This window comes from Bactrocera oleae, chromosome 3 (genome assembly GCF_042242935.1).
Source record: "Bactrocera oleae isolate idBacOlea1 chromosome 3, idBacOlea1, whole genome shotgun sequence".
In the NCBI taxonomy this organism is placed as follows: domain Eukaryota; kingdom Metazoa; phylum Arthropoda; class Insecta; order Diptera; family Tephritidae; genus Bactrocera; species Bactrocera oleae.
The window spans coordinates 44,804,504-44,816,956 of NC_091537.1; positions in this window are offsets into that span (position 1 = coordinate 44,804,504).

A 12,453-nucleotide genomic window follows, 5' to 3' on the forward strand; every position below is an offset into this window, starting at 1 on the left:
TGTCCATAAAAATTTAATTGAAATCTGTTTTAAAAAAAAAAGTTATAACGTTACGAAAATTTCAAAAACGATATGTATTTAAATTAGTAAAAGGCTAATTTGTTCTCAAAAAAAAAAAAACAAATTGAAATTTTAAAATAAAATCGTTAAACATAGCTTATGTTATTAACGGAACAAAGGCCAATATTGTAATTTCGTGGACATTAAAAAAATAAGAAACATTTAGAGTAAGCACCACTTTTAAAATCAAAATGAATGGTAAATTTGTTAATTTTTTTGTTTTAATTTAAAAATCTTAACCAATAAATCATGCATACCTATGTCTTATACATATAGTACTTAATTAGGAATTACAGTATTCATTTATAGCGTCTAGGGTACAAAATAGGCACAAACTGCGAACAAAACAAGATAATTTTGAACTTATGGGAATGAGTCCAAAACTCTAATAATCCCCCCAAGCGGATAAGCGAATTAAAAAACAAGCTATAATCTTACCGTAACTTACTAACATGCTTCCAAGGTATCACGTAAATAGCAAGCATTGGTAAAAGGTTTCCCACCTAAGGCTAGCAAGTCCTAACTGCAGCACCCCCGCTCAAATAGATATTCTATTACGCAGCGAATTGATTGAGAGGTTAAAAAATTTCAAACCCCATTCTTGCTTAAAATACAACAGTTTTCGGTTGGAAACTAAGTGGACAAATTACAGAAACAGCTTCCATGATGACAACTCAAGTTAAAGAAATTACAAATGAATACCTTTTTTATTTGTTTTTTAGTTTTGTTTATTTGATTAAAATTAATAAACTTAATTACCACAATAAACAATAGTGCATCGATAACATATACTACGTACAGTGCCTCTAGACGAGCTCTCGAGTACTCCGCTATCAATAATTAGTAACATTTTATTAACTAATGATATTATTTATATCTTAACTTAGTAGATATTATATATAGTATATACTTGTATTTGCGGCAAGGAAAAAGTAAAAAAAAAACGATGCATAGATGATTTTATAATATAAAATGGTTAAAAGAAGAACAAGAAATCAGACCAGATGTATCATGGAGTGAATTAGTTTCCAATATCACTTAATAGCCACCAGCAGTACTGTCTCGTCAAAGTGGTTTCAGTTTTGTCCCTAAACGGGATGTATGTGTCAAATCGTTTGTTTTCAGCAGTGAGTATTTTCGAAGTGACTACTTTGTTGTTAGCTCTTCTAAATATGTGATAGATTAAAGGGATGTTGTCTTCGTTTTGGATGAAGCCATTTTTGTCCAAGTAGAGAAAGGATTCTTATTAAAGTGCTATTGTCATAATATAGGCAGCGACTTATATGCTTTCTAATTAGATTTATGATGTGACAATCAATTCTGGGAACTTTTGCAGTGTCGTATAGTTTAGAGTTAGAAATAAATTTGGTGAAATTACTATTCTGTGACCTATGCAGCGATGTGCATGATCGGAGTATTCATCTCTCAAATTTTCTGAATATTTCTATATATGAAGGAGAGATATTAAACCAAATTGAACATCCATATAAAAGTATTGGTTTCACTAGTGATTGATACATGATAATTTTTAGCCTGTTATATAGCAGTTTTGAAGAAAACATTTTTTTATAAGTATAAAGAGCTCTATTTGTTTTTACGATTTGTATGTTGATATGATCATTAAAATATAAAAACTTATCGAGGTGAATACCAAGATATTTGGTTCTCTCCTTGCGCTGTATTTGGATATTTGCTACACTGGATTTTATATTAAATTCCTTCCATTCTTTTAACGTTTGAGTTACATTTATTAACGGGAGGATGAAAAAGAATACTTTCGCATTTGTTAATATTTATTTTGAGATGCCAGTTTATTGTATAATCCTCAACAGTATTGTATTTGAGTTGCAGGTTTATATTCCCGCTGTCGATCGTTCTGTCGGAGTGGTAAATGACAATGTCGTCTGCGAAGGTTGTCCATTTTTTGTACTAAGTCGAGGATGAAAAGATTAAACAGAATTGGAGCATTTACTGTCCCTTGTTGCAGACCATTTACTACGTGAAATTCGCGACTGCTTTTTGTATTATTTATATGAATTAGCTTTTTTGCCGGATATCATGTTGTAAAAAAGTGTAATCAGATGGAGAGGAAATTTCTAGCTTACCTCAACCCTTCGGTCCATACATGATCGAATGCTTTCTCAAGGTCAAAGTAGCATGCACCTGTGACATATTTCTTATTCCAGTTCCAGTTTATATCGGAGACGAGAAGTTTAATAGCATGTGTAGTCGAATGCCTGTATTTGAACCCAAATTGCTTAGGACTTATTAAGTTGTTGATTCTAGTAATTTTATTTATATTTATATTAACCAAAACTTTATTAATATTTGGTAGCAGGCTAATTGTCCGAAGGTTTTTCAAGTTATTTTTGTCCTTATCTTTCTTCGGTATCGCAATTAGTTTAGCTGTTTTCCAGTTAGCCGGGAAGTAGGCATTGTTTAACCAGAGAACTTAAAACAATGAGAAGGTGCAAATTGAATTTTGTATGATGTTCGATTGGTTGGCTGAAAATTTGAGATCAAGGAGTTCACCACTTTCTGTATAGTTTTGCTGTTATTTAACAGAAATGAGAATTTTTAACAACGTTCTCTGACAAAATACGTATCTACCAATATAAAGGGAAAAATTAAATGAAATGAATGAGAAAACAAGAAATACAAATGCCACTTCACATATGCATGATTATTTTTTGCCATATAAACGATTTTTATGATGAAAAATTGATAAATTATTATTTTTTTGCACAAATGCTACATTGAGAAAATGTGAAAGATTATGCAAAAAATGATATTTTACTATTTTCATAATTTTCAAATTTCAATTTTTACAGAATTAATAATTTATGTATGTACATCAATATGTTATATTATATAATATAATAATATATTATCAATTATCAATAAATACATGTGAGCGCACTGCTCTATATGTAAGTATGTATGTACAAATATGCATATGACCGCGCAAAATAAGTAATGCATACACAAATATACATACATTTAAGCGTACAAATGTAAGTACGTCAGCCAATAGGAAAAATACAAACATTGTTGTACAAAAACAACAATTGTCTCAAATAGCATCAGCACCAGAAATGAATATGGCAGCCAAATTGACAAATCCTAAATTTTTAGTAAATCACACACCAACAACATTTTCATTCATGAACGCTGGCGCACAAGCAATAAGCTAAGTCGTTTCATTCATAAAAGCAAACGCCTCACACATCTCCCCGAGCATGCGTTTGCCTACAAGCGTCTTTTCGCGACGATGGCAAAAGCTAAAAATCATAAATTGAACAAATTTCTGATATTCCCTCTAGAAGGGAAAAGTGACAACCCCTCAAATATGAGTATTCAAATATTTTAGAATAAAAGTGACAACATAGTAAATTTGTCGATTTACAATTCAAGAGACTTTTTAGAGAAAATATTCGATATTCCTCTGATTTATGTATACAGTAAACCCCGGTTAAGTATCACTCCTCCAATCCCTCTTATCTGCCGGTGTCTTGCTGCATCTCACTTTTTTTTCTTAATTTTTTAAAGAAAACGGTAATTTTTTTTAAATACATAGAAATAATTTTTTTTTGGTACCACTCGCTTAAGTACCACAATCGCTTATGTACTACAAAGCACAAAAAATCTGCATCTTTGGTTTTGGCACTTAACCGGGATTGACTGTATTTGTCAAAGAATTTACGTAAGTACGTTTGAATTTTTTGTACACACATTGACTTTACACTTGTCCATATGCGATGTATGTTTGTAAGAGTGTGTATGGCACATCTCGGATTTTCTACCAACAACACAATGTTGTGACGCTTTGTCGTCGCGTCAGTTCTTCGACAGATTGACTCTTTGACATAAAAGCAAAGAACGTGAGCTTCGATCATTGGTTGACCGTGTCAACGGAGATTTCACATGAAGTAATGAGTGTTCATATCTACATACATATGTTGTTTGTAGACAAATTTACAAATATTTTTACACATGATATGAAAATGCCGACGGCAAAACATAATTCTGTACTTTTATGACTCCATAATGGTGTCAAGCACTTATTTTAAGAAATACATCAAAATATGTTTAAATTATTATTAATCTCATAAGAAGGTAAAAATTAATTAACATAAAATAATTTAAAAATAATAATAAATAATAGTTCAATAAAAGGTAATATGTTTCAAATAGCATATCAATATTCCCAGTTTGACATACATACCTATATATTCTCTTCAATATTCGCCGTTTGGTTATGTTAAGAGAGCGTATGTTTACAGATTCACCGCTGTTATAAAAGCGAGAAATGTTATTTGTTTCTCGTGCATGTGAGGTGAACTCCTTGATAAAATCCTACAAATTGTTTGCTGTCGAACCTGCACCTTCTCGTTGTTTTAAGTTCTCTGGTAGAACAACTTTAGCAAATTAATAATCACATTTTACTTTTACGAAACCATGTCGATGACATTCGACAGATAATATTTTCCAGTAAACTTGAAAGAATTCCTACGGATATTCTAACAGACACAGAACTTGATTTGATAAACGATTTTGACAGTTGTACAAATATCAAAGTAGTCATAACCTTTAATAACAACAATATAGTAATAATCCTCCAAATCCCACAATATTCAGTGGAAATTTTATCAAAAGTTTAAATACTTGTAGATTCAAAAAATAATATTTACGATGTTATCATTAAAGATAACCTTAAGGAAAACCTTATACAAATATCTAATAAATGACTTTAAAATATATTAAGCTCTGAAGAAGCATACTGCGATATGCGAACATTTGGAGAATCAATTGTAACTGAAATTCTACCAGGTATATTAATATTTAAAAACTTCTATTCCAAAATTGAACATAATTGTAATAAAATTGATATCAAAATAAATGGTAACTATAATAAAAATGTAAAATTGTGAAATTAACACAGCAAACAAAACCTCTACTAATGTCAAAATAAAACATTATGACCAATTAATTCTACCTAATGCCATAACTAAAGTAAAAGAAAAATTTAATACAACTTTCGCTAATTTAAAATTAGAACCATTATTATTTTTGTTTTTTTGTATAAACATAAGTAGAACCATATACATTTTTTTTACCATCATAATGTTAATGTTTTTTGCTATTTATAAGACAAAGTGTCCATCGGTAGGGGTGTTATAGCAAAACCCTTTAACAAATATTCCACTCTAGAATTTGTTTACACATAATAAATCGGTGCAATGTAGACATAATTATTAGTATATAAGTTAAGATTTTATTTATTAAATTATTTCTAAAAAAAAAGCGGACTCGCGTCCGCGGTCTTTATTATTTTGTTGTTAATTTAAGACTAAATATACTTAATTGCTTAATTCTAAATTAAACCAAAGTCCGTACCGGGTCACGTTGCCTAAAGTTACAGCGTCCGCAGTCGATCGGACGCGCGTGTGGAGTCGTCAACTTAATATCACTGATGCAGCTTCAGCAATTGGTCGGTTTCGGTTCAAGTTACTGACCGATGGTGAGAATTGGCTGACCGTGTGAACTGCTGTGTTAACTCAGAGAACTTAAATGAACGAGAAGGTGCAAATTGAATTTTGTATGATGCTCGATTGGTTGGCTGAAAAATTGAGATCAAGGAGTTCACCATTTTCTGTAATATTTGCTGTTATTTAACAGAAATGAGATTTTATAACAACGTTCTCTGACAAATTACGTATCTCCCAACATAAAGAGAAAAATAAAGCGAAATGAATGAGAAAACAAAAAATACATATGCATGATTATTTTTTGCCATATAAACGATTTTTATGATGAAAAATTGATAAAATATGATTTTTTCGCACAAATGCTACATTGATAAAATGTGAAAGATTATGCAAGAAATGATATTTTACTATTTTCATAATTTTCTAATTTCAGTTGTTACAGAATTAATAATTTATGTATGTACATATGTATGTACATCAATATGTTATATTATATAATATACTTGTAATAATATTATATATTACCAATTATCAATGAAAACATGTGAGCGCACTGCTCTATATGTAAGTATGTATGTACAAATATGCGTACGACCGCAATGCATAACATGCATACACAAATCTACATACCTTTAGGCGTACAAATGTAAGTACGTCAGCCAATAGGCAAAATACAAACATTGTTGTACAAAAACAACAATTGTCTCAAATAGCATTAGCACCAGAAATCAATATGGCAAATTTTTAGTAAATCACACACCAACAACATTTTCATTCATGAACGCTGGCGCACAAGCAATAAGCTAAGTCGTTTCATTCATAAAAGCATACGCCTTACACATCTCCCCGAGCATGCGTTTGTCTACAAGCGTCTTTTCGCGACGATGACAAAAGCTAGAAATCATAAATTGAACAATTTTTTTATGTTCCCTCTAGAAGGGAAAAGTGACAACTCTGCAAGCCCACAAAACACAGAAAAAAGTGGCAACAAAGCTTTTGTCGATTTAAAATATTTTACAATTCTAAAATATTTTTCCGTGACAAAGCTGTTAGACCGGCAAGGGAAACGGTGACAATCGGCGAGCGTTCGTTTATTTTTCGGCACATCTCGGATTTTTTAACAACAACACAATGTTGTGACGTTTTGTCGTCGCGTCAGTCCTTCGACAGATTGACTCTTTGACATAAAAGCAAAAAACGTGTCAACGGAGATTTCACATGAAGTAATGAGTGTACATATATACATACAAATGTGCAAACGACATAATATATGTATGTCCTGTTGTACATTTGCTTCTACGCCAGTCAAATTTCTGTAGGAAAATCAACTGAAATTAATATTGAAATAAAATAGACTTTTGAGCAAGAATATATTTTTTTGGCGCAATAACTGACACTTGCTTTAATAAATACATATGTAAAATGGGCCAAAACGAAAAAGAAGTACATATTTACGTACATAATTACTTTTACACATGCATTTGAAAATAAAATTGAAGCATAAATGTAAAATGCCGACGGCAAAACACAATTCTGTACTTTTGTAACTCCATAATGGTGTCAAGTAAATGAATTATTTTAGGAAATATATCAAAATATGTTTAAATTATTATTAATAACTCACAATAAAGTAAAAATGAATTAACATAAAATAATTTAAAAATAATAATAAATAATAGTTCAATAAAAGGGAATAATTTCAATTGGCATATCAATATTCCCAGTTTTGCTTACATATTATATTCTCTTCAATATTCGTCGGTTGGCTATGTTAAGAGAGCGTATGTTTACAGATTCACCGCTGTCCTCCTCCTTGATAAATTCCTACAAATTGTTCGCTGTCGAACCTGCACCTTCTCGTTCATTTAAGTTTTTTGGTTAACTCCTCCCCGCTTAAATATGATAGTCCCCGATCATCAATAGAAAGATAAATCGATAAATTTTATATGATTTGGAAAATTGTTATTTGCTACCGGCGGGAAAACTCTTTTTTAATATTTTAATTTTTAAACTAATATTTGGCTTTTTTGACTCTTTTTCGACATAGGTTATTTTAATATTTCTTCTTCGTACCAAGGTTAGTAGTACAATGGTGGTAATTAAAGCTACCCATGTCAGACTGCCAATAGATAACGTTGCTTTCTTGAGGAAATTTATTCGTTTGATGTTAGTTAGGTGTAACTCTTTTAGAGCTCTCAATGAAAGGAATTCGATTCGTTCTTTTTCCCGTGGGGCTCGATTTTGCTAAATATTTGAATGTTAATTTTGATTGTTGAGTTGTAGAATATTACAACATGCGTTCCATTCACTTCTTGAGTTGTCCCATCCGCTTCTATTTTTCAATTGAATTGATTTAGTAGTATTATTCCTGTTTTTGTTTCTTCTATTGTTGGCATGTGATTCCCGTTTGTTAATGTACATGTGGAATTTAAACTATTTACTATTCTACTTATACATTCATCATTACTTAAATCTATTAAATTTGCTTCATTATTTCAGAAAGTGTACTATGGAAAACCTTTCAACTTGTCCGTTGCTAGTGCTACTATAGGTTGTGGTATAAACATTGATAGATATTTGGTCTTTGAGTAAGATTGATTATTATAGAATTAAGGAATTTTTCGTTATCTACTATTACTTGTTTTGGTATTCCGAATGCTATCATTAATTCTCGAATTGGGTTTTTTATATGTTCTATTGACTTAGACTATATACTTTTAACCTGTCCGTATTTGGAAAATTTAGTCTTTTTTCTGTCGAGTAAATGTCGATATGTACGATTTCTCCTGGCAACTGCGGAATGGGAGTGTTTTGTATCTGTGGTTTTGGAAGATGTTTGTCATATTTATGCTCGCGGCATGTTTTTTCGATTTTCGAATGCATGCTTGGAAAGTAAAATTTCTGTAATACAATATTTGTGTTTTATTTTCGCGATTATTTCTATGTGCTCTTGGATGTTTCCTAATAATTATTTCTTCCTGTTCTATTTCTGACACGATATCCTGTAGTAGAAATTGTGTAAATCGAGTTTTGATATTTGCAAAGTGAAGTGGATATATTTCCTGAATTTTTCCCATTAAGCTTTCTGTGTGTATAGTCCGTTGGCTAATGCTGGGTCAAGGTGTCGTTTGAATATGTCTATAATGTCTTGTGTTGAATAGTCTCGTTTGGTATTGTAATTTTGTGTCTGTGAAAACTGGAAAATGGTATTTCGAACGTCACAGAGTAGGATGAATAGCTTGTCTTTGAAGACATTTATTGGTGCTTCTGTAGCAGGGATGAGCCGATGTACGGAACTTTCGTCGCTATGGTCAGTAGTCGTTAGAGTATTAACGTCAGTCTATGGAGGTCTAGATAGCGCGTCTTCTACCATATTTGTCTTTCCTGGTTTGTCCTTCATTTCATAGTTGTACTCTTCAAGGATGCATTTTCATATTTTCATTTTTCCGTTATAGTTTTTATTACTCAATGCAAAGGTTAAGGGTGGGTGATCTGTGAAAATTATTACTTTGGGTGAATCATACAAATAACTTCTGAAACTATTAAGTGCCCATATTATAGCCAGCATTTCTTTTTCATTTGCTGCGTAATTTTCTTCGGCTTTACTTAGTGAACGGGATATGAATGCTATGGGTTTGCCTGATTGTTCTAAAACTGCTCCGAGGGCATAACAGCACAAGATGCATCGGTGGTAAGGTGGAAGTCTTGATTAAAGTCAGGATATGCCAGTATAACTTCTTTTGATACAAGTGAGGATATTTTCGAACATGGGAATTTTTGTAAAGCTTCAACTTTTGAAGTGTGTGTAAAAACACACCATTTGTTAAAATAAATAAGCCTAGAAATTCGACGTCATTTCGGAAGAATTCGTACTTTTCCAGTTGCACTTTCATATTTGCTTCTTTGAGAGTGCGAAATCTTTCGTGCGAGTGCGGCTCTCTTTGTTTTCTCCGAAAACTATTATGTCATCGATATAGCAGATTTTACCTGCAGTGAAGCAATTAAGTTTAGGTACAGAGGCATTTTCTCTAAAAAACCTCTAATTTCTTTATTTAAATTATTAAAAAGTAAATTTTTTGTTTGGTAATTCAAGTAGCGAACATATTTTAATGCATTTATTTCAAAATCAGTAACACTTTTTATAGACACAAAAAAATATAATAACAAAAACATCAAATCCATTAATTTCCCGTCAAAATAGTTTTGATACAAAAACGAGAGTGAGTTAAAAAATTATTTATACCGAAAACATATGATAATTTTAATACTTTGTTGGTCCGCCTTTAGCTTTAATTATTGCTTCCAAACGCCGATGTATGCTTTTTACTAGCACCTGAGTGTCAGACTTTGTAATTTTGGCCCATTCAATCTCTATAGCGGTTTTTAACCTGTATTGTGTTTTCGCACTCTTGGACGCAAATTTTCCTTCAGAATGTTGAGATATATATATATTTGTCCATTTTATCTGTAATAAACTTCAAATTACGCCAGATGCAGCCATACACCCCCAAACCATGATGTTTCCCCCACCATATTTGACTATAGGAATAAAGTTATTTTCTTGCATCTCTGCATTGGCACGCCTCCACGCTTTCATTACTCCGTCCGTTCCTAAAAATATTGAATTTTGATTCGTCGGTGAATACAACATTCTCCCAAAACGAATCTGGCTTATCAAGATACGCTTTAGCAAATTTTAACCGTTTTTTTCTTATTTGCTTTTGATATAAATGGTTTACGTCGCGCAGTTCGTCCGTAATAACCACAGCAGGACATTCCTCACAGTTTGAGGATTTGCACATTTTTGAAATTCAACGTTTAGATTATTCGTAATCTTTACTGCTGAAATACGAGGATTTTGTTAAACTGCAACGATGGCATTGCGTTCTTTTTCGCCGAAAGCGTCTAGTTTTTTTGGGATAACCCACACAGGTGAGTTATATGGAGAACGTGATGGTCTTATGATCCCATCTTTGAGTAAGGTTTGGATTCCTTTAGTGACAAACTCTCTCATGCCAGTAGGATATGGATAATATCTAGTGTATACGGGTGTATTTGAAAATGTTCTGATTTCGCCTACTACCGTGGTAGTGTAGGTCAGTCTTTCATTTGGATCGAAAACTAACTGAGAATATTTATTTGCAAGTTTATGAATATGAAATTTCTGAGAAGGTATCATATGTTCTGTTCTAATGTCAATATTATTTACCGTAGGAGAAAGTTTGTGTTTCTCAATGAGGCATTTGAGGCTATTGTTTCCGATAATACCATCAAAAGATTTCAGTCCTGGTAGAATATAAAATTTTAAATTCGAATTATCTATGTGGACTAGATTAAGTATAGTATGATGGGTAATTTAGATTTTTCCTGCTATGGAATTTGCAAAAAAAGGTTCTTCATTCGAAATGGGTTTTGCTAAAAGCTCTGGTTGTTTGTAGTTTTTGCTTTATTCTGTATCTATAAGTATTTTTAAAAATTTTCCGTTCTTCGTTCTAAATTCTATATATGGCAAGAATTTTTCATCCAAAAAAATTAACATCTATGTAGTCGGGTTGGTTATGTTGGGATTACTCTTGGACTAGTGATCAATCTGTTCATTGCCTAGTATTGTTTCGTATTCTTGTTCGGTTAAATTCAAATTCTGTTCGTCATGTTGGTATTGTTGATCGTATGTGGCTTGTTGGAAGTATGGACCTTCCGTACCGGTTTCTATATGAAAGTTCCTCTGTTGTTCCTCTGAACTAATGATGTCATTTAATACTCTAAGGTACCTACGTCCCTTTTATCCGCGTAATGGAGAGTAAGACATTTTGAAACAGCCTTCCACTCTAAAGGTGTGTTATATGATTCAAGAGCAATGTCTGCGTTGCCCACGATTTTGCTTCCTATAACGTTAAGGATACCATAGTATTTTGGCGATCCTCTTTGAGGCTCGTATATTTCTAGTATTCAGTCTACACTCTTCTTCCATGAATTGAATCCGCCAGGATTCCCGGAAAATTCGCGAAGGCACCTTACCACATCGGTGATTTTGTCTAGTTCGCTAATGTTGTTTGTTAATGTGGGGTCTATGGCGACGTCCGTCCCTGCTCGGGCGCCAGTTAAGTTTTTTATTTATTAAATTGTTTTTTAAAAATAAGCGGACTCGCGTCCGCGGTCTTTATTACTTTGATGTTATTTGAAGACTAAATTCAATTAATTTATTAACTCTGAATGAAACCTAAGTTAACTTAATATCGCTGATGCAATTCTGTCAGCAATTGGTCGGTTTCGTTTCATGTTACTGACCGATGGTGAGAATTGTCTGACCGTGTGAACTGCTGTATTAACTTATACAAACCACTAGTTATAAGTTACGAGTTACTTGTAAAATGATAAACAAAACAGCTAGTTGTAAGAACAGCATTTCACAAATCACTACACTGACAACCCCCTTGACACCACGCTTGGGAACACCAACACACACAGGACATCATAACACTTCACAACTCTACACGACCTAATTTGTACAAAGGGATTGTCTTCGATGGAAAGCGTTTCTTTTCGCATTGGATTTCGTCCGTGAAACCGCATCGCTCACCTTCTGCATTTGTTTTCGACCACCCCCATCATCGGCTTTAGAGCTCGTCATCAATTTGATCTCGTTTACATTGGAGCATTATTTTGAACGAAAAACAAAATACATATACAATTTAATTAAACGATTTTCGAAATCGTATTGGAAAATATGTGTTTTAATTTGAGCAAGAACAGCATTGTGTAAAGAGTTAACAGTAAGTATAATGCAAAACTGTTGAAAAAAAGTAGTTTTAGTTAATAATGACATATTTTGAAATCTTTCTTCAAAAATATGAAAGGTGTTTTTTTCTATACTACTACTTTTACTATACTTATATTATAAACA